The sequence below is a fragment of the Manis pentadactyla genome, chromosome 2 (genome assembly GCF_030020395.1).
Source record: "Manis pentadactyla isolate mManPen7 chromosome 2, mManPen7.hap1, whole genome shotgun sequence".
Classification (NCBI taxonomy): Eukaryota; Metazoa; Chordata; class Mammalia; order Pholidota; family Manidae; genus Manis; species Manis pentadactyla.
Window position 1 is genome coordinate 76,070,157 of NC_080020.1, and position 24,605 is coordinate 76,094,761.

Genomic DNA, 24,605 nt, shown 5'->3' on the forward strand with positions numbered 1-24,605 from the left:
ATAACTTTCTAGTGAAGTATTTTAAGTGAATTTTGTAATATTGATATTGGGTATGTTCACTATGTCTAATACATGCTGTAAACATTCTTCATAAGCTAAAATTGTGTTCGATGTTTTGCTTTCACTAGCTATTTTAGAATAAAAGTAATGAAAGTACAAAGCAACAAAGTGGAAATCCCTATGGGACACACAGGTAAATCAAAGCTCTTTTATAATAATAGAACCCAGTATCTGTAAGAATTATTGGTCACATCTAAGAAGTTGGCAAAAACATACAACCATCAAAATTTTAGAAAAAGAATGTATCTACAGATATTCAATTTCCTTAAAATTTTGCCTCTTTTCCAAGATGGTTAATATTATAAATGAAAGTATTTTCTCTTAGGTTATATAAAATAAATGCATTTGTTCTCCTTAGAGAAAAATGTCAACATTTTCTATAAGAGTATTGTCTTGCTCTAAGTATCAAAATGCGATGAGCCCTTGACCTGAAGTTCTTCACTGCATCTTGTGAGAGCACAACACTTCCATTACGTTACAGATTTTTTAAGTCACGCACCTGTGTGATCTTTCAATTAAATTATTGGAGTGCATTCTAATTTGGGAGATCCTTGAAGATCACTTTGAATATTTATAACTCAGAGGTTCCCATGCATCTCATTAAGCATTATTGCCCACCAAGACCATGGGCTACTGGCACACCAAAACCAGCCAGGAGACTCAAATTCCTTTTGAGAGCAATTTGTGCAATTAATTTACCTCTATGATTTAGGCCTGCTAAGGGGTTCATTGAACATCTGTTGGGTCATCTTTGCTAGAGATTTTTTTATCTGAAGAAATAAAAAATATTCCTAGTGGTAGTATTTATTTTATTCCCTAGGTTTTAATTTAGGCTAACATGATATCTAATGCTCATAAAATACCCCATCTTTGAGATTTGTTCAGTTTAATGTTCTGCAGAATATTAGTATATTAACAACTGAATACTGTCCAGCTTTTGCTTTCCAAAAGTTAACAATTGAAAGGCAAAATTCAGTAGTTTGAAGTTGTTGAATCTAGTTAGTTTTCTCTGCTGCCTTCAATATTAACAGAAGTCCATTACTTCTGACATTTCCTACTTTGATCTCAGTGGCACTGTATTCTTGGTTGGTTTTAAGATCATCTGTGCCCTGTTTCCTTTGCATGCCTTTTGAATATAGTCTGTACTATCTTCTTGCTCCTCTTTTCTGTAATCTCCCTCGGGCTTCTGTTAATTCCTATATGGACAGTGCTCCCAAATCTGGATAGCTAATCTCTTAGTGACTCTGATTTCTCAATGAAGTGGTGAAATTGTAATTATTATTGGAGCTATTCTCTGTAAAAGACCTGGAGAATAAGAGCTCATAGTATATGTGAGGCTACTTTCTATTCTCCCTCTTCTCTATAACTCTGGCCTATCTCCTGAATTTCAGATTTCCATTTTCAGACATCAGCTAGACACAGCTAACAGCTTATATGCAAAAGTGGATATTCTTTCTTCCCTCTGCCTTCATGTATTCCTTCTCTCAGTGGCATTACCAATTTTTGTATCAAGCATAAAATATACGAGTCACCATTAATTCCATGCTCTTCTTCAGCCTTACTTCCTACACACATTTGATTCTTACTCTGCACTACTGTTAAGAGAATCCCCTTCTATGTACTCCCAATTGACATTTTATAGGACCAAAATTCTGTGCTTACACAAACATTGCTTACCTCATTATAGTTTACAAAATGTTACTCATGGACGGTATCAGACTCGCATTACCCTTTTCTTGCTGAATCAGTCGTGATGAACCTTGGTTAGGCCGGGAACAAGGCACCTCCAAACCTCAGCGGCTTAACACACATGTCCCCTTCAGGTCAGGAAGGGTCTCTGCTTGTTGTAGATACTCAGGGACCCAGACTGACAAAGGCCACATTTCAAAAGTTGCTTCCAGCTGTCGCCAAAGCAGTGTGAAGCAAACATGGTTAGTCGCTCAATAATTCTTAAAACATCTGACGAAATGACACACAGTACTTCTCATGTTATCACCCAGAGAAATTCACATGGCCACTGCTGACCTGAAAAAAGAGGGAGAAGTACAATCCTACCATGTGTCCATGAGGAGAACTGGAATATTTGTGTGGTCTTAATGACTATAATTGACAGGCAAAAGGATTTGCTCGCTGGTTGCCTTGACTTCTTGACATTCCCCCTCCTCAAACGCTTTATGACAAAATTCTCCATCTAACCTTTCTATTTAAAAAAAATTACTTTTTGCAGTACATTTCATTGTGTGTACACCACATTTTAGTTAATTATAGCATAAACTGTGCTCTTTCCTTTTGCATTATTAGAATTCCATGTAGATTTTAGCATATAACTAAATTGTTTCATATTTTTAATTTAAATGGCAATATCCTATTCTACGACATAGTTATATTTAAGGTTGCCTAAGCATTCCTCAACTTGTGGGCATTTGGATTATTTCAGGCATTTCATTTTTAGTCTATACAATGTGTTTACAAAGGTTAACTAAGTAGAGTTGAGCTAATTCAAAGACTGGATTGTCAGATCAGCCTTACACAAATCAGTGATCTTAGCCAATTTCTAAGTTTATTAATGATTTCAAGGATGCGGGCAGTCAAGAGTCACATGTGATATAAGGAGAATTTTAGGATATGGAGGACAGCCCCTGGGTCCTTCTGTCCTCCACTGGACATGTGTTCTCTGATCCAGAGAAATGGATGAGGTCTCTAAGCTTGGTAAATGTATTACAAAAATTCTAAACTAGAGTCATCCTGCTAAAAACAACATTCATAGATAAGGTTTCTTCTTCTAGCAAATGTTTGCTAGGAGGTTTAGTTATCAGTATTTTTACAAAGAAATTAAAAACATATCTTTCCCTTTGATCATTGCTCTGATAAAAGTGGAAAAATGGATTATAAGCAAATTAACAGTTTTTCCACAAGGCTCAAGTGGTATATATTTGCAAATGAGTGTTCATATCCTAGATTATTTCTTTTTCTTAAGAAATATTTTTTCATTACCCAAACAAATAAAGTCCTATTAAAATGTTATAAAACATCCAACTTTTCCCTACTCCATGCCTGAGTGCCTTATTTTTGATAAATAATTTTCTTAGGTTTTCCTATGAGGATGAATTTAGTGGGAATTATATGAACTGGAAAATTTGTCACTTTGTCTTTCTCTTTATGAAACTGTTTTTCCCAGTTTCCTTCCCATTATGCCAATATTTTCTGAGGAAGTTATTTTCTTACTATCGCTGTCTGCATAATTAGCAATTCTTGTGTGTAATGTCTTTGTTTGTTGACTACTGAAACTGGCAGTCTTTCTGGCAGGTGATCTGCAGTAGTCCATGTTCTCATACAGCTCTGCTGTATAATCCAAATTTCTACTGCTCACCTTTTTCTTGAAATGAAGAGCCCCATTTCATAGCACACAAATTCCATGACATGCTCAACATCTTCCCAGACATTTCTTTTGTCTAAAGACAGAAGTCTGGTACTCACTGCTGGTTGTCACTGGATGATTGTAGGTGGTGGGCAAACAGTAGTACATCAATAACCTTGAGTGGCAAAGTGTTACCGAGAATGTTTTCTTGTTAATTCTTCTTTACTCATTCTGATACTCATGTCAAGAAGAATGCCTCAGCATGATGTTAATCTTTAACACTTAGCTCTAACATTTTATAAAATATGTCCAAAATGTGTTTATGCTTTCAGCATGTGATGTGAGGATGGCACCACTTTTTTTTATCTTATAACTAGTTTCTTAAACTACACCTGTTTTTCAAATTCACCCTGCTAATCCCTGTGTCCCTCTTCTTTTCTCTTTTTGCTCCTCAAAGCCTGATCTTCCTCCCTTTAATAACCAAAGCCACATTGTCTATCAAAATCACTCTCTTGCACACATTTTCATTTTCTTTGTCTTGTCATTCCCAAGCCAAAGTAAAATCTTAATGACATCATCATCTTCTCTGCTAAGCACAGCAGAAGAAATGTCACACTATCCAGAGACTGGTGCCATTGCAATTTACTAGTGTTCAACCCAGTTAAACATCAGCCTGCCTACAAAAACTCTGATTGGCTACTCAATATCTTCTATGCCCCAGAAGTTGCTCTTTAATATGCTTCTGCTTCCTTTCTTTCCACAGTAACTCCCAACATCCTTTCCAGTATTGAGATAGACATATACTTTGTAGAGAAAATAGAAACCATCCCCCAGTAACTACATCAAGTAGCTAATCCTACACATCTGGTTTATGTGCAATAGTCACTCTCTGCTTAGAACAGTTAAATAACTTCCCATTATCCTCAGGGTAAAGTCTAAATCCATGACCTGATTTGTGAGGCTTGTCCTAATCAGGCTATGCTAATCTCTCTGACTTTCTCTCCTACCAGTTCCTCTCTTGCACTTCACATTGAAATTATATTATATTTGCATTAGGTATACAAATCAGCCATGCTTTACTTACTTTGAGTATTCACACATGACATAGCCCTCCTCTGCCTGGAGAGCTTTAATGTACCTTCCTTCTCACCCAACTTCTGTGCATCCTGTAGACCTCAACTTTAAATGTTAATTATTGCAAATGTCATATATTGGATTAGGTGTTCTTCCTACATTCTCAGAAATCTCTGCACTTGCCATACATCAGCACTCATTTCATAATATTGAAGTTTTCTGTTTACTTGTCTGTAACTTCATTGACATATAAGGTTCTTGAAGTCATTGACTATATTTTATCCAAATATAGTTTACTCTACCCAGTGCCTGGTGCATAGCAGCTGCTCTATGAGAATCTGAAGACTGAATGATGTTAGAAGTTCAATTGTTAAGAATAAACTAGATTTGTTGTTTATGAGAAACAAAACTATTCTTGCTCTCAAATTCAGTGATATTGTTCTTTGGGTCCTGGATAACATAACTCCTTACACTAAAAAAGCAGGATTTTTTTCTAAAGTATTTTTTATGTAGGTATGTGGGGTAACCACAAAATACAATCCTATAAAAACATTCCCATATTTGTCAAAATGATCTTATGTATATGGATAACTGCCATTCTGACATAATGCAGAGATAAACCTAGCTTTTTATCAGTATTTAGTAAGCTTAACATTGTGTTCCCTGATGAGTACCTGGAAAACTGACCTATTTAAGTGCAGAGTATAGTCCGTTAACAAAGATACACTGAGTACTTCATCTTTGCCAGGCACTAGGGTTAAATCAGTGGTCGAAACCTAGTTCCGTGTCTTCATGGAGCTTGCACTCCAGCAGAGAGTCTCTCTGACAATAAACAAAACCAACAAATAAATAAGTAAAAATTGTGTTACATTAGGAGATGCTAAATGTTATTGAGAAAACAAGATTACAGTAAGGGGGTTGAGGGTATTATTTGCAAATTTGAGTAGGAAATGAGAACAGCATTTTGAGCACAGTGTTGACAGAGGTGCAGGAAGTAGCAGAGCAGCTTCTTAGGTAGGGGACCAACCAGTGCAAGGTTCCTAAACTGGAAGACTGCCTGGCATGTTCAATACCCCAACAGGGGCTGTGTAGACCCAAATTATTTCATGGTTTTGCAGTGTAATACCAAGTATTCACCCATGTTTCCTGGCTTTGTAGCTACTCAGCATTTTGAAGGTAGAGCCCAGAGCGTTTGGACCAGTTGGATGCAGGATAAAAGCATGTATATCCTTATCTTCCAAGGGGCAGCATAGGCAAGGTACGAGTGACATCCTCTTACGAAAATTGAGAGGCCTGATGAGCACAGGAGTCTGAATCAGACTTTGCTTTTCAGCCCAGAGGTGGAATAAGGTTGGTCCTGTGGAAAGAGTTGAGCTTCTCCTCGAGATTTCAGGTCCTCCTCTAGCACAAAGCTGAAGGAAAATTCATCTTAGAGCCCTCAAGTTCTATGACATAACACCTGGTCAAAACTATTTTGTCCAGGAAAACATTAAAGCAAGTGTAACAAAATTCCTACTATAGTTATGGGATTAAGCCTCTGTCCAGATCCAGAAGAATAATCTTGAACAGTATGGTTATCCCTGAATACCCAAATTAGAGATATTTTGCTGCTTGCCAGTCTTCCATTAGAATTCAACATTTCTTTCCTAGCAAAGTATCATGGTGACTTATACAGAGATAGAAGTACAATGTTTAGCTGCTTTTTAGGAAATTACCATGTCTATACATTTACAACTGATTTTTTTAGCACTCGATAAACAAGCATAAATCTCTCTTTACTCTGCTGTTTGTGACCTAGTTCAGTTAAGACTCATAAATTATTTTAAAAGGCTTTTTGCAGGGAAAAAAAAACCACACTAAAAGCTGTACTCTACTCACCAGTGACAACTGCACATTCTGGTACTTCTAGTAAATTATTGGTTACTCTGAAAATCTTTTATACTTGATATGCTGATATTAAAGAATGACCTACTATATTTAAAACTTCAGACCAAAAATATTTAAATGGCATGTTAGTAATAACCTCTCTGATTATTTAAGGTATTCATTTATTGACTAAAACCCTCTCTACTGTGTATGATTTCTCTGTACTATAATATTTCATTGAGCAGAAACTGTATCAGAAATAAGAAAGGGTAACAGGCAAAAACAGCCCAAGGCACTTTGTACTGACAATGTAAACCTTAGCTTTTTTGTCCAGCCAGATGATGACACCCTGGTCATTTTAATCAGCATATTTTATTTAGATCATGAAAACACTATAAATATTAAATCAAAGTACAGTCAAACCTGGATTATTGCCACTTCTCTTAGTGACTATATGGCCATATTCCATAGAGTATTAAGTGTTGGAATCCAAAGATAGAAATATTAAAGTGTAGCATTTAATTTCTTTATTATTTTGATCAAGCTGAGGAGGACTTAAAGATCTAGTAACTTCTGTGAAGGAATTCTTGCCATTTTATGAGCCATAGTCCATCTTTAACATAATTCACCACAAAATTATCAGCAGGAATGATTTCCTTTATAGGGAATACAGTGATTATCATAGTTCCATCTAAAAATTGCCCGTCTACATCAATGTGATTAAGGTCACATGGAATTTACAAATTTAAATGCAAAATGCTGGAAAAGTAGAAATAAAGATTTTTATAGTAATGCAAATCTGTGCTGCATACACTTAATATTTTCATGGGTTAGAAAGTGAATTGTGTTTAATTGCTCAACATTTTTAATTGGGTTTGCAATAATAATAAATTGCTATACACATTCTTAAGTGGATTTCCAGAGTTCTCAAGTATTTAACTGCCTGCTGCATTTTCCTGTCTACCACAAGCATACAGACAAGCATATTACACAAAGTGTGGTGTTATTATTTCTAAATGGCTTTTTTCTTTTTTGCCCACACATTGCTTATCCCTATGGGCAAATCTTGGTATAGTTTCTCTCATCCTAATGATAAGCATTTTAAACTGGGTTCTCTAATTAGCATGACCTTACTGGAACCAGTTTTAGGTATGTAGTCAAAAAAAACGACTTCCAAGGTTAGTAAAATGGCAATACAACACTGAGAGTAGCTCCAGGGGCAGAGAGGCAAAAGCAACACTGAAAACAGCAAAAAGACTTCAGGTAAATCTGAAAACATGGAAATTTTGTCAACATGTACTTTTTCTATCTTTCTTCATTTATTTTCACCATTTTTGTTCTCCATGTTTTGAATTGAAGTTGCTGAAAACTTTGTTATTCCGATAGGCCAAATAAGCCTTTTTTTGGAAGTCTCATTTTGGCTTTTCCTTTATATGAGAGTGAATCACTAGAGAAGCCAAAGGATCAACCAGAATGTACTTTTGTATAAAATAATGTCACTTCAAAGAGAACATTTCTCTAACACACATTAACAGTATTTTTAGTCCATGAAGTTGTGAACATTTTTCATCCATCTGGCAGTGTTTTCTGTGTGCCTGGAAGATTATAAAAAACAGAGTAGATTATAAAGGAAATACAGAACAGAGGTCCCATGTTTCTGACATCTTACAGTGATAAAATACATAGATGTTAAACAGTTCATCAATAACACAAAGCAGTATGTTAAGTGCCAGAATCATTTTACTTTCCTGCTTATCTTTTCCCTACCTTTCTGGCTGTTGCTTTCTCTGAACCATTACATTTCCTATCTGGCCATAAAATGATGGCATTTTTTGAGTCCTGGACCCTGATTCTCTGTATTATCTCTAGTCTTTCAGTAGGTGACTACATCTATGCCCATTAATTTCCCCCTATTCCCAGGGATGCTGACATGTATATCTCTGGGCCATGCTCTCTTCTGCCTTATTGATATCCCCTTTTGAATACAGATACAAAAGTTTATTCACAATATTCACTTCCAATCTAGACCATCGTCCAGGATTTTCATTTTAGAAAATGGCACCAACATTCATCTAAAAAAGATTCATTTTATCCTTCTCTCTCAAATCTTTTTGCTTCCCTTCATAACTACCAGCCCATCACACTAATCCAGGCTTCTTATCATGCTTCCTCCAGACTAAAGTAATGACTCTTTACTGGTCTGCCTTCATCTATGCTGTTCCTTTCCAAAGTACTGTTCATAACTACTGTAAATCCAGGAGGGAAATATTTTCCCAGACTGGGACAAATTATCTTGGAAGCCAAAATTAGTCAAAGAGAGAAATAAAGTGGGAGAAATCTGTTTATTGCTTACAAGCAGTTGTCCACTTCTGCTCACCCATGTTTCTCACCACCTGGCAGCAAAAAGGGACCCCATCCAACCTCTGTGGTCCACATATGCCCTCACTCCCCCATATAGTCATCTATTGATAAGGAGATGGACTACTTCTCTCCACCCCTTGGAAACACCTGTTGATGTGGAGATGCACCAAGGCCAGGTGAGAGATTCTGGAAATATTGCAATTTTATTGACAGCCCACCCCTCCAGAAATTTTGCCTCACAATCTACTCGCCTTCCCCTCCCATCTTCCACAATGGCCCCTGTGTGAGAAAACTGGGGCATTGCAACCAGACTAATAACATATAATAACAGCAATAAAATCCTGATAATCCTCAAGCTAGAGGATTCAACTAGGTTCAAAGTCCTATGCTAATGTAGTCCATAGCTCACCCATTCCACAGGCTCCAGTAGCTAAATGGGTAGGGAGTTAAGAGCAATTATCATGCAGCAGCTGCAGCCAGGGGGTGGGTAGAAAATAACCTTAAGGGCAATAAGATACATATTTTAATGATACCAGCATAGGCAAATCTTGTCCATCAGGCAGATGCATTCAAGTGAGTGATCCTCTGATAGGACAGTGGCAGGAATGGGATCTGTCCTGGTCTAGTATACCAGACTTTCACCCCCCTCCCTGTGGGAGTTACAGATGGGTCAATATATAGGGCTACGGGAGGTACATGCACTGGCCATAAAGATAAAACAAAACTTCCCAGTAAGAAGCTCTTACCTCCTGGATGTTTTGGGTACACTACAATGATCTTTGGTTGCCACTCTGCTGTTACTCAAGGAATACACATGAGGCCAGCTTCCAGGCCTTTTCCCCAAGGTGCCAGAAGGGCCAGCCATTGCTGGTCCATGTGTCAAAATTTCCAGGGCCATGGCCACTCAACAGTGTCTCCAGGACTTAATGCAGTAGGGGCTGGCAGCAGGATGTTGCTCTGCTGGCCATATCCTGACTACAATAACTCCTCTTTGGTTTGCACATACAGCTCTATAAGAGAGGCAACAATGTGTGTTAGCATAGCCACAGGGCTCAAGGCTCCTTTCCAGGGCTTCTCATTCAAATGCCATAGCACTGTCCATAAGTAAACTGATCAGCCCTGTAGACTATCGGTGTCTGACTTCAGGCCAGATTTCAACAAACTGTTGTACCTCTTTATCATGCCTGCCCCAGTAGGGTTATATGGTACATGAAACTTCCATTTTATTCCTAATTGCTGCACCCATCATGTCTAGTAAAGTGGGTGCCTTGATCACTCTCAGTCAACTGTAGATGGCCATAGGCTGCAAAGAGACAGACACTCCAGGCCCCTCTTGGTGGTTTGCTGATCTGCATGATGTGCAGGAAAAGCAACTCACAGGCCAGTAGCCATGTCAACACAAGTCATGGCATACTGATTTCCTTCTGATATGAGCAGAGGCGCAATTTAGTCTATCTGTCACCTGAGAAGGGGTATTGGCCCCTTTACTATTATCCCATGTTGCTCCTTTACTATTGTCCCATGTTGCTGTGCGACTTGTTGTAAGTCCCTCTTATAGCACACAAGGCACTCCTTCTGGGCTCTGTTGACTTTTTCAAAGGTCAATGGCAAGCCCCACCAACAAGCTAGAGCCCACATTGTCTTTTGCGTGCCCCCCACCCCCATGTGCAACAAACACTGATGTAACCATTGAGCTACATAAGAGGCAGACTTTCCTTCTAGCCAGCGCACCTGGGCCAATGTGTCTGCCTCAACCTTCCCGTGGGAGGCCAAAGGCAAATGGCGAGTCACATGATATATGGTAACTGCCTTATTCTTACCAGAGGCCCATAGGTCTTGTCACAACTCTTGTCCCCAAAGGGGCTGATGACCAACCATCCAGTTGGTATGGTACTGTGTCAGTAGCCACAGGGTCAAGCCATGATAGACAACTATAGGGGAGGGCTCCTGGGTGATCGTGAGCCATACTGCCTACAACTCAGCCCACTGGCTGCTCTTCCCTTCTTCATCCTCCATCTGTATTATCTCAGTCTTAGGATGGAAAGCCACAGCCCTCCCCTTCGGGGGCTGCCCATGACTGGAGCCATCTGTATACCAAGCATCTCCAGGTATAGGGGATTTTCCCTCCTGATAAGGAGTCTCAACTACCAATGGCTCAAGAGCAAGTTATTTCTGCTTTCCACTGATATAGGTCACTGGCCCCAATAAGCATTGGAGTTTCCCATTTAAGGGGCTAGTAGAGAGGGTGCTACACTACTGTAAATATGTGCCCCATATGGCCAGTGTAAGCATATGTGCCATGCCACTCCATGGCCGTCGGGTCCAGTCTTGCATCCACCCTGCAAAGGGATAGGTGGTTATTACCTTGATCAGAGCTGTCCTGGTGATGGGCTCTGTAGCCAGCAAGGCATGGTACACAACAGCCTTCTGTTGCTTCTCTTTCAAGGTGTACCAGACCTCTGCTCCTTTCCATAGTTGTGACCAGAATCCAATGGGTTGGCCTGTCCTTTCAAGTCACTGCCAAAGACCCCATCCATAGCCATCTTCTGTTACATGAATATCTAGCTTATAAGGCCTTGATGAGTCCATTACACTCAAGGCCTGCATGGCCTTGACTGCCCTCTTGGCAGCAGTAAAAGCAGCTACACATGTCTCATCCCAGTTCTACCTGATGCCTTTTTGTACCAACCAGTATAAGGGCTTCAGAATTTCTGCCAAGTGCAAAATAAACACTCTCCAGTAGTCCAAACGACCCCAAACTCTTGTAATACTGCCTCTAATTTTCTTACCCCATAGCCATCTATCACAGCAGGGGTCCTGGGAAAACGCTCAGGGTTGCCATAAATCAGAGAACTTTAAGCTCTTGTATCCACCAGTTCCAGGACACATTGTACATTCATGGGGGAGCAATGAATTGCCAATTCTACATGTAGCCTCTGGTCCCCACCACATCCCCCAAGGTGCGTCCTTGAATCCCCCTCAGTCAAATCTCAATGCCCAATTGTCCTCCTGTTGGTGTGAGGGTCCAGGCGAATCCTGAGTACTGTCTCCATGGAAGTCTTGCAGGGACACAGGCCAGACATAGGACTTTGCCTCTGGCTTCCATGTTCTCGACTTCAGTGGCTGGAACTGATGCTCTGGCTTTAATTGGTGCCACAGTTCTAACAAGTTCCTATTGGTCTGTCCATCAGGTTTTTCTTTCACTACATGACCTGTATCAAATCAACCCACATCTGGGTCCTTGAGACCTTCACAGGGCCCTTTACACCTCTCATTTCAGTCATAGCCCATACTTCCTACCATGCTCTTATTGTTTCAACCTCCCCCAGATCTGCTAAAGTACGAGTAGCCTCACTTATGGGTTGCCCTATGTGGGGCCAATAATAGTCACAAGGTACCCAAAGAGAGATGGGGGAGCTGTATGCAGCACCAGATTCTCATTCCTGTGGTGAGCCAACTCCTCATCAGGGCGCTAGGAGTCTTACTATAGATGATATTTTTCATGCCCAACTCCCATTACACCTGTTGAAGCTCTGCATACATTTTCCAGCTAGTGGGTAAGTCTGGTAAATTGCACTGATTAGGCCAAACTGCCCTGATAGCTGCTGTCAGCCAATCCAGAAGCACCTAATTCCCTGAGATGTGATGGGCACTTTGCAACTACTGCTGAAGGGAAGGGTGAATCATCAAGGAAGCCCGTGTACTCATTCCAGAACCTGACATAACAATGTTTTCCACCACCATATCCCAAAGAACAAAAGCCATGTAGGCAAAGGTTCCAGTGGCTTGTGCCAAAAACAGACCTTCATGTCCACCAGCTCATCCTGCGCATAGGTGCAGTGCATGGAGTGCTACACAACCTGGGGAAGAGGTGGCTCCTTCCCCTGAGGAGCCTGTGGTTGTTGTGTTTTTATTTCCTTAATAAACTGGGTGGGCCTTTAATACAGGAGAGGCTGGTGTCTCAGGCAGTGGCCTCGGCAACAGTTCAGCCCTTGGCTTCACCCCCTCATCCTCCCCTGATATCTATTCTATAATCTCCTCTTTCATCTCCAGGGCTGAAGGCACTGGTCTTTTCTCCCCCTTCCCCATGACCTCCTACAATGCCTCCTCCCTCACTGCTAACGTATCTTCCAGGAGCATGACCCACCTTCTCAATAATTGTCCCTCTTTCTTAAGGGCATCCATAGGTCATCACCTAGCTCCTCCAAGCAATGCTGAAGTGTGTCTCTCTCCTGCCAAAGTCTCTCTCTCTCCTCTATAACCCTTTCCACTATCTCAAGAAACAAACATCCCACAATCCTGGCTGCTTTATGGCTACTCAGGGCCTCTAGGCTGTCTTCTATCACATGGAGGGCTAATTCCACAGCTTCCGATGTCTCCACCCTTCCCCAATTCTGGGGAAGGCCCCACCCCTCTAGGAGGTGCTTTACCCTAGATCAATTCCCCACTAGGGGCTCCCCAGTTGGAAGCCCCACAGATAGGGGTCTCCCAGGTAAAGCTGCACCCTCTACTGCTGCAGCCATTGAGGCCTCCATACCATCCACAGGGGGGGTACCAGGTATCTCCCCACCATCTCTAGGGGCAGCCCACCCAAGGGTCACACCCATGAAGACAGATTTCAGGTTCAGAGGTCTGGCCAGCTGCCTCCAGATGTAACTCCAGGGGTGGAAATATTTTCCCAGCCCGGGACAAATTACCTTTGAAACCACAATCAGTCAAAGAGAGAAATAAAGTGGGAGAATCCCTTTTATTGCCTACAAGCAGTCATCCACTTCTGCTCGTGCTTTTCTCTCACCACCCAGCTGCAAAAAGGGACCTCACCCAATCTCTGTGGTCCAGATATGCCCTTTCTCCCCCTTGTAATTACCTATTGATATGGAGATGCACTGAGGCCAGGCAAGAGATTCTGGAAATATTGTAATTCTACCCACAACTACTCAGAAATTGTCTTTTAAATTGAAATTTCCATCCTGTTATCCTGTGTCTTAAATGTGCCAATGTATCCCATAAAGTCACTTTTCCTTTTTGGTATATGGCCTCTGACCACCTGTTTGATCTGGTTCCTCTCTTTACTCTGTCTACTCCAGCTACTCCAGCCTCCTTGAAGACCCTTATTCTTGCCCTGTTTCTTCTTCCTCAGACCTATGAATGAAAAACTCACCTCCTTCCCTACCTTAGTTTTCTCTTATTTTTTAGCTTATAGCTTATGTGTCACTCTTTCAGGGAGCCTCCTGTTCCTGTTAATAGGTTCTTGGGATAAAGTATACCTTCTCTCCTGCCTCACTGAACAATCACATTCCTTTATGTGATTACGTGGTTGGTGCCAGTCCTTCCACATGACTGAAGTTACATAAGAAAAAAAGAGTATCCATTTTGCTCACCATTATAACTCTAACATTGTATCTGGAACACAATAGAAGCTCTAAATATGAACCAAGTGATTATGTGAATAAATGGATGAATGAATGAAACAATTACTGTAGTAGGAAATAGAAAATTTGTTGAAGAGAATAAGAATAAATGATAGGAAAGAGTTAATGGTGGATATGGAACTTGCCATTATCTTGGAAGGCAACTGAGTTTTGCAAGAGACAGTGGGGTGAAAAGCATTCTGAGCTGAGGGTCCTTATTAGCAGAGCCCTAGAAATAGAAATTGCCTTCTTTAGGTAATAGAATAGGAATTTATCCAGGTCAAGCATTTTGGTTCATTTTTGTATACAGTGGAGATAACGTTAACTCTACAAGATTAGTCCAAATTTATGGACTTTGGAATTCCAGGCAATAGAAACTGTTGTGATAATACAGTTTGAGTGCATTGTTACATATCCATTTGTGGGAGTAAAAAGTTTCATGATTTTTCAATTATTACTTGTGAGGGAAAATTGCTTTCTCAAGAATAGAATACTTCCACTGATCTTTAAAAAAAAATAGAGAAAATACCAGTGACTCCTTGGTGTTAATCTGGGGGAATTATTTTGAAAAGTTTGATGTTAATGGCTATAACCATTAGTCCTTCCAATTCCAGTCAGGATGATAATGCCCTTCACATATTTTCTTAGTTTTAAAATGCTTCCTTATAAATTGATAAGTGCATAATGGAACAGTGAATGATATTACCTAACTCCCTTATGAGGCCTCCATCTTCCATTTGATGTAGATTCAATTATAGAGAGTAAAAATAGAAAATAAGTTAATTGTTGCCATTTGCATGTTTCATTGTGTTTTTCTTTTTTTTTTTTTAATTCTTGGTTTGTGTTGCTGACCTTTTCTGTGTTTGCTCAAGGTTCCCCTAGGCTTTCATTCTGTGATTAAGAAGTGTTCATTATGTACTCTGTTTGACATGGTCATTACTTAATGCTCACTTAACAAAATTCTGCAAGACCAGATTATCACAGTGGGTTAAGGAACAGATAGCCAGCTGGCCAGAATCCATGCCTGCTTTGTTTTATACCTTCTCAAGTGCCACAAGGAAGTCACATGCGAGACCCAGTGAAGCAGTCCAAATGGTAACTCGCCTTCTCCAGCTACACTTGCAGTGTTCTCAGCTATGAGGTCTCGGTAGGCACCCTTCCCATCTGAGCACAGCTGGAGTATCTCCTACAGGGACTGCCGTGCGTCAGGATTAAGATGGCAGCCGCCAGGGGCAGATTCCGAAAGTAAAAAGAGAAATCCTTTCCCCCACCTCCTGTCACTGCCTTCAAAATAAAAAGTTCAGCTAGATTTCAAGAGAAAAAAACTATAGTTCTATGAAAATAGTCCACCGATATTTTTAACACCGATTTGTATATTATAAGATTATCTGCAATCTGATATTTTATAAATTGCTACAGCATTCAATAAGGAAAATTGGACCTGGCCCCAGGTTTAAAAATTGGGTTGTCGAAATGCTAAGTGTGCATGACAAAGGGCTAATAGATGAAAAGGCATCCATACAGTCTCAAAATTTTAAGTTTTTGTTATAGACTATGAATAGTAGTTTGGATTATATTCCAATATTCCTAAAATTAATAATAATTTTCAGTCAATCATCATACATTTATGAAGTAACATCAAAGTATCTAGAACTTTATCAGAATCTCTGGGGGAACAAAAATATAAGGAGGAGGGGCTCCTGTGGACAAGTAGTTTGTAATCTCATCAGGGAGACAAAAGAGACCCATGAAATAATCAGAGAAGGAAGCAATGTACAGCGAGATGCTAATCACTGAGTACAGGCAGCAAGTTCAGTCCGAGCCTGAGAAAGGTGAAGAGCTGTCAGAGAAAGACTGATGAAGAACATGGAAGATGTGTAGCTTCTCAGAGATACCTTGTGAAACAGTGTGGTTGCCTAATGCTCCTGAAATTGCACTCAGAGATATGTGCTTATAATAATACATGTAGAAAACATTGGTCTCTTCTCTGTCCTTAATCTATGTCCCTTCCTATTAACAGGAGCTGGAAACAAACAGTGGTAGATAATGGCGAACTAGAGTATCTTAACCACTTTGTACCACCTGCTGATGTGAATTCTCATGCTTGAGTTGTGTTTTGCAATGCACAGCATGTGAATTCTGACAGAGGCACTACTCAAACAAGTGATTTGCAAAACTCTGTTTGGAAACAGCTCCCTGATTAAAAAGGGCTTCTTAAGGAATTAGAGAAAATGTGTTATGATTTTATAGAGGCAACCAGAGCTTGTTTTCTAAACTACTAGCAGAAAGAGATTTTTTTTCTTAGATTGGTCAAAAAAAAATTGAATGCCAGTTTTATCAATTAGCATGGATTACATTTATGGTTTCTGAAGCTGCACAGGAAATTCCACAGGAAATCATTATACTTAGTCTAGTGGCTGTCTGAAAAAATTGAAGTATCATACTGATTATCAGGATGGTATATACTTTTGATATCCGTGTTTCTCTTAGGTTCTAGGAGTGTTTATCCCATTGACCCAAGGTTTCAAGGTGCCCTTGGGCCTTATATTACTAACTTCAACAATAATAATAAACTCCATAGGGCATTCATTAATGTACAAAAGGTTTCTATATATGGTCTATAATGTTTATAGGCATATTGTGTCAGATTTATTTTCCTTTGTATTAGAAAATCAAAGGGCCACTTTGTCTTTTATCTTATGTTCACCATGTATTGCTCTAATGATAACATCACACAATCAATCGGTCAGTGTTATTGGTTAGCTAAAAGATATTCCAAAATAGCATGTTTTGGAGGATTAAAAAAAATGTGTATGCATTGTGACTACAGAGTAATGATACAGATTTCCATTTGGGTGATAAAACGTTCTGGGATGAGAATGTCTCTTATGCAAGGGGTGGTTTTTGAACCTTGTGCAAGGTGAGTGGACAGGGGAGAGGGTAGGAAACTGTGCTCCATAAAAAGATGTAGCTATAGCAATAATTACCACTTTGTAAAATGAGAGAGCCTTTTTGTTATTAGTTTTTAAAAATTATACTACTGTTTAATAAGAGATTTATTTATTGGGAAAAAAGGACAATCTATTGTGACACCAATGCTTACATGTGTTTATAAATGTAATATCTGCAAAGACTTTTATTCAGAAGGTTGGCTGACTACCTTAGCCATACTGCGATTGGCAAGCCCTTCTCTAAACCGAACTTCTAAGTGGCTAAAGATCAACCCCAACAAATATTAATTCTTTCTTCAGGATTTCCTTCTCTCTTGCAGTGCCAGATCCTCTGTAATGCCACTTACATAGCCAGTTCTGCACTCTGCCCAGGCACTGCTCCAAATTTAATCTGTTCTCTTGATCTCCAAAACCATCAAAATTTATTTACCGCTCTCTTTAATGACAGCCAAGTGAAGTTAGTTTTGTTAAGATGTTAAATGTTGGTAAATACAAAAACACTTTGTCTGCCAACTCTAACGAGAAACGATAGCTCTGGTTTCCTTAATCAGTTCCACTGCTGTAAGAGAACAACTTCTTGGGGCTAAAGTGGTTTGAATTGTGCCTCTCCAAAATTCATGTGTGCCAGAATGGGGCCTTCACTGGAAATAGGGTCTGTATTAGCTTGCTAGGGCTGCCATAACACAATACCATTGCCTGGGGAACTTAACCACCAGAAATGTATCACCTCACAGTTCTCAGAGCACAAGATCAAGGTGTCAGCCAGCTTGCTTTGTCCTGAGGCTTTTCTTCTTGGGTTGTCAAATAGCTGGCTTCTGGCTCTGTCCCCACATGGCTTTTCCTCTCTGTGTGCACACCACTGGTGTCTGTTTTCTATGTCCAAATTTCCCCTTCTTATCAGGAAAATAGGATTGGATAACAGCCCATGTCAAAGGTCTTATTTGACCTTAATTACCTATGTAAAGGCCCTGTCTCCAAATATATATATTCTGAGGTACTGGAGGTTAGGGCTTCAATATATGAATCTGGGGGAACCCAGTTCAGCCCATCACAGGGGCTTTGCAGATGTAAATAAGTAAGGCTCTTGAGATGAAATCATCCTGGATTAGGGTGGGCCCTAAATCCAATGACTGGTGTCCTTATAAGACAAAAAAGAGAACACAGAGAAACACAAGGAAGAAGGCATGTGAGAATGGGTACAGAGATCGGAGTTAGGCTGCTCTAGTTTTCCCTAGAGCCTTCAAGGGGATTTTGGCCCTGCTGGAACAGTTCTGTGAGAGAAGAAATTTCTGTTGTTGAAGCTGCCAAGTTTGTGGCAGTTTGTTGCAGCAGCTCTGGAAGATGAATAGAGGGGCTCTGAAATGCCTTGCTAGTCATCTCAGTGCCTTCTGTGGACAGTAGTGTATAAAGGGAGTCCCATATTAATTCTTGAGGAGAAAGTTTATTGGAACATATTAAAAGAAATTTGTTTAGCCCCAGATTTCAATTTTCATAATCTATCCAAATATTTTTACATATAAAGAACAATTTGTTCTCTGATTCTCCCCTAAAGTGGAATGCTTATAGTTTACCTCTCTCTATATGTACATAATGCCCATAGACATTTTTTCTCCTCAAATGACTAAATTTCACTTTACATTTAGAAGGAAGATGAAGGAGGAAGAGGAGAAGGAGAGACAAGGAAAATGGTTTGAAAAAAAAATCTCAGTTATGGGAGCCTTCCCAGAATAGTGTCATCTTTTTCAACTAGTTTTAAAACAGAGTGTCAGTGCCTCAAAATGGCAACTGCCAAAAAGTTCAAACCTCATTACATGTAAAAGGAACACACTAGAAAAGAATTTTAATGTGTTTGAAGACTAGAATTTGGAGTGAACTTTTGGGTCATAACTATTCCTATTTCATTGTACTGTTTAAACAACTAGCACTGCTCTGCTCTTAAAATTGCCTTACTGGCAGTTCCTTACTACGTAGTCTAAATGTACATTATTTTAAATATCTAACTGCTATTGTTTTGGAGGTACAATTTGTAAAACTGACCAAGCCTGTGTACATATGATCATAGAAGAGTCTTAACCTATTTACTTTCTAATAATTTGCTTACACACTAGAAGGAATTCATGATTGGGGGCATAGTCTCTCAATGTTTAAAAACTCACCATGTTATACACATGGAAATAACTTCAACTCTCTACTGTTAGAATTGTGAGAAAGGCAGATACAGAAAAGTAGCAAACTGTATAGATCTATTGCCTTTGTGAGCAATTAATCTTGTTGACATACTTGTATGAGCTTGCATAAAAATGCCTGGAAAGCATGCTGTTGAATTCAGTTGTTCATTAATATTGATCATATTCTGTCCCCATTGTGTTAGGAGCTCCTTAAAGATTACCTAAAAAGTATTACAGCATTATTGACTTTCAAACTCCCTGAAGCCTCTTGTATCTTGAAAGTCTGCCTGTACTTTCATTGTTAAGGGTGACATTTCTGAGTGTTGTTGTCTAATCAGGTAATTTGGACTTTTATGAATACTAATCAGAACTGAGGCTTGGTACCTTGGCTCTGTATACATCTTTTGGATACTTGTAATACAAAAGGAAGCAAACTTAAAAAGAGAGTTTTGAAGTAGAAAGGAATTGAGATTACATCTTCTGATTTATTTGTGTTTTTAAAAGCTCTTAAGTGTTTGAATGGTACTCATGTGTTTTCAGATTTAGCTCTGCTATAAAATTGGCTTCAAAGCTATGTAAAGTTACATGCATACATATATGTTAGTGCTGACATGTTATGAAAAGATATAAGATGCCTTGGCAGCAAAAGTTAAGTATGTGGTCGTATTACAGACAACGTTAATATCATGTCACTAAGGAATCCTAGAATTAAATTTCGAGAAACCATTATGCAAACAAAACAATGTAGTAATACTGAGCATAATATATTTGCAGTGAAGGCTAGCCATTAAAATCACTTCTTAGAAAATGAGGTACATAAACTTGATAACTAAGTATTTTCTTGTGGTTTGAGCTTACTCTTAACTGCTGTTGACATTTTTAATTTCATTCAAAAGCACTTATAGACCACAAATTACTAGCAGAGTGCTCAGCACATAATAGGTGCCTAATGAATTAGTGTTATTTAAACTGAAATTAAAACAACAAACAGAAAAAACTTGTATTTCAAGCAGGGTCCAGTCACTTTTTTTCTGACCCTCCCAGGATAAGCAACACTATATACTTAATAATATAATAATATTATATTAATTATAACAATAATTATATAATAAATAAATAATTATAATCTTAATCATATAATAATATGATTATTGTTTATCAGTGTAACAAGACCTTAAAACAATACTTTAAGTATTAAAATAGAGAAGGATATTGGATGAGCTGGGGGCACACAAGAACAACCAAAAGTTTCCCAGGATTTCTGATTCCATGTGGTTAGCACCCTTATCACTTGGAGAAAGAAACCTGGAAATGGTTGATATATATTTTTATTGTCTCTACTTAACATCAAACACAAAACTTTGGCTACCAAGCAAAATTTTATGAGTTGAGACCTTGGGCTGCATTTAGTATGTTATCTTTATATACTAACATCTATTCTTGATTATTTCATTTTGCTAATGTTTTAAGTGAGTGTCTATTTCTATAGGAATTGTTATGCAAAACATATACATTCTAATGACCTGTTAATTATAATTATGATACTATTGCAGAGTAATACTTTTTAAACTTAAACTATATTAGAGACAAAAAAAATATTGAAGCCTAATTATAAACTTAAAGGACTTGAACCTTGAAAAGTGTAGAAAAGTTACAGAACTTTTCAATTAATTAATTAGGATTAATTACCAGGTGAAAAGCAAAAACGATATTAATATCTTATAAACCTAATGGTTATCACTCATTTTGCCATACCTTTGTTTATTCAAAGTATATTAAACACCTACTGTGTACCAACATGCCTCTTCCCACAGAGAATTTATGGTCTAGTGGGGAAAAGCAACATGTAACTGCTCATGTGGACACTGTCATGTGTACTCCAAAAGAGTATATACAAAGCATATAACATCAGTTTCACAGTATAATTATTAATGGGGGAAAGCCCTGTAAGTCCTCTGCTAGTTCTTGGGAACAGTTAAAGCCATGATTTCAAGGACGGTGGTCGATGGAAGTCACTTTTAAGTTGATAGGACAGATAAGAGACTGGAATAGGTGACTCCATTTACTCAAGCCTACTGCAACTTTGGAAAAGTAGAACTTGGCAAGAGTGGAGGATGAGTTAAGTGGCTCTGCATAATAGAGGGAAGATCTTAGGAATGGATGGGGAGAACCCAGGAGAGGAGACCTCAAAAGCAGAGCTGAAATAGAGCCCAGGGACAGAGTGGGGTCAAGCTGTGTGCAGTGAGCATGTAATATGTGAAAAAAAGTAGCTAGGCTCAGTTTATTTCTTACACTCAGAGTAAAAGCAACCTTATATGCCTAAAAAATATACTATTACAAAATAATATTGGGGAAATATGTTTGACAGTTGATTCCAAACAGCTAAAATGGAGTACTGTTAAGCATAGCAAAGCCTATCTATATTCATAATATCTAATACACACGGACTCATTTGCTAAAAATACCCTGAAATATTTCTACTTAGGAAAACTTTGGAGTCCTATATTACTTATAAGGATTTGCTTAGTGAATTCATACTGATTATGTTTTCATCTGCCAAGACTAACCTATTAATATGCAGATCTTCACCATGGCAGTAAGTGTGGCTTAATGAAAAGGGGGTGGCTCTGCAATCAGGCAGAGTATGTTAAAATCTTGCCTTTTCCAGTTAGGCTTGTTATTTAACCTTTCTGTTTTCTTGGTTATAAAACAAAGATATATTCTTAGAGAGCATTTTAAAGGATGCTATGTATACTTCATGTTGCTTATCATACAAGACATTCTAGAAGGGTTAAATCCTTGCCCCATTTGCTGTACCTCATCCTTACCCTTTAAATGAAAATCACTGAATTGCTTGGAGTAGGAAAAATAACAGCAACCATGACCTCCATAACAGGTAATTTTTTTCTGAAATCCAGATGCCTGCTGAGGTCATGATGTCCTTTAGGTTCAAAATAAAATGAGCTCCAATTCTCTAAGTCCTGTCTTTTGGGAATCCCAGAGGCTTCACCAAGATTGCTGGACAGGCTTCGCTGAAGCCCTGAGGAACTTCTAGAGTTCTGTGACTTTAGATACCTCTGGCAGCTCTGTCTTCAGGTTCCTGTGTCCACTGGCTTCTTGACTCCCTTAGGCGTCATCTGCATCAGCACTACTTTCCTTCTGCCAGGATGAGCCAGAGGAACAGCACAGCCCTTTCCCCTTGATTTCCCCAAACACCACACACAGGTCTGTGTGTCTAACGACTTGAGTGAAGATCTGGATTCTGTGGCAGAGACAGTTCACACAGGACTGTGCAGACAACTTAAACCTGAATTTTAGACATCACAGGTTCTCACTAACTACTACTCACATATCACAGCCTCACCGCATACAGATTGACCCCGCTCTGTCCCTGGGTTCTACTTTCAGCTCTGCTCTTGAGGTCTCCTCTCCTGGGTTCTCCCCATCCATTCCTAAGATCTTCCCTCTATTATGCAGAGCCACTAACTCATCCTCACCTTCTAGCCATATTCTACTTGCCGAGAGTTGCAGTGGCTTGAGGAAATGGAATCATCTATTCCTGGCTTATATTCGTCCCTTGATCTTCAGAGTGACTTCCGTCAACCACCTTCCTCAGAATCATGGCTTTATCTGCTCCCAAGAACTGGCAGAGGCCTATTTCAGCCTTTAAAAAAAAGTCTGCCCTTCACCCAGCTTTGTAAGTGGAACAAAGCGTAGGCAAGATTTATTTTCTCTCTGATATAAATTACATCACTCTCTTGAGGAGACAGGAATAGCTTAGTCATTTTTGCTTTAATAACATTTTCCCTTCTAGATACAATTCTTTAAACCCAATTTTCCTTATATTAGTTTTTTTTTTTTTGAGAAATTAGGGAATTCTTGTTAGAGTTGTTTCCTCATCTGCAAAATTGAAAGATTGGATTAGATGATCTCTAAGGCTCCTTATTTGTTTAAAATTGTATAATTCTTTGACTGTAATTATTTATATCCATTTTTACCTTTAGGAGTTATATGCATGGCTATTGCTTATCAGTTGATAAAAAAGCCATCTTTTTTTCTTATTTTGAAGTGAACTGATGAGTCAAAACTCTAGTATTACTGTGATTTCATTCTTCTTGCTCCAGTGTTTGATTCTCTAAGAAATGTGGGTTTAGAATCACAAATTCTTAGTTTGAGACCTAACTACATCAGTCAAAGATATTCATTTGAGTAAAATGATCAAATCCTCTGAACTTCCATTTTTTTAAATGTAAAAGATAATGGTAATGCAAACTACCTGAGTTAGTGAGGAATAAATGAGATTATTTATGTGAAAAGAATTTATAAATTGTGAGGCACCATCCAATATTAATTAATGTAAGAGGATGGAAGAAGCAGAAACTGAGAGAAGAGAGAGCAGGATCTGCACCTCTAAGTGACGGAGGAAACCTTATTGAAATTGCCACAAAACTGATCATTGGTGTTGAACCTCCTTCCCGTCTCAGACACTGGTGGTATATCACCTCAAGAGCAGGTGTTGCTTAGTTTGACATGTCTACACAGTACAAAACTGCCTACTTAAATAAATGTATTGTTTTTCATTGGTATGGAGATATCTGGAGAAAAATCACGGATACACTGGTTTCTTTTCACTTTCTGAAAGTCAACCCTATCAAGAAGTAAAGATCCAGACGTTTGTTTCCTATTTCATGCCTATCTTGAATAAAGTCTATAGTCATTGGATCTTACAACACTTCAAACTGGATAAACCTGAGTGGCAAAGACACCTGCTGGAGGGAGGAATAGAGTCATAAAGTCTTGCCTCAATGCAAGATGACATTACCCAACCTCGAAGTGCTTCCTGCTGGGGACATCCTGTCGCACTGCTCAGAGTGATGGTGGTGAATTTCCTTTTCTCTCCATAAGCGTTTCTTTAAATGGCTTTGCCCCACATTGGAGTGGCCCCTCAACTTGCTCTCGCACTCTCCCACTAGCCTTGCCTGCTGGAGCTCCCAGCCAGTTGCCTCGTGCGTTCACTGTCAGTGTGCTCAAACCTCTCGCCCTTGTCTCCAGTCTTCACTGATTCCACTTGCCCCCTTTCTTGACTAACCTTCCTCCAGGACTCTGGCACTCTCCTCTTTGTACACGGTGAGATGGTTTCATTATTCCTGCTTTCCTTTTCTAATATGTATGTCTTAACTTTCTCTTTAGTGACTTTTCTCCAAAAATCCAACTATAAGACAGAGTTAGAGGTGCAAAAGATTTATTGGGGGGAATGCCTGTGATGGACAAAGGGAAGAGGAGCAAGAGTAGGTAGAATGAACCCTCAGACTGTGACACAATCTGTCACCTCTGAAAGGAGAAAAGGAAGGAAGAT

The 24,605-nt window shown here is 39.1% G+C and overlaps 1 protein-coding gene across 2 annotated transcripts in view; it reads left to right on the forward strand.

Annotated features, from left to right (window-relative positions):
• Positions 1 to 24,605, forward strand: part of EDIL3 (EGF like repeats and discoidin domains 3) — a 411,614-nt gene that overhangs the window by 167,004 nt on the left and 220,005 nt on the right. The window lies entirely within an intron of this gene.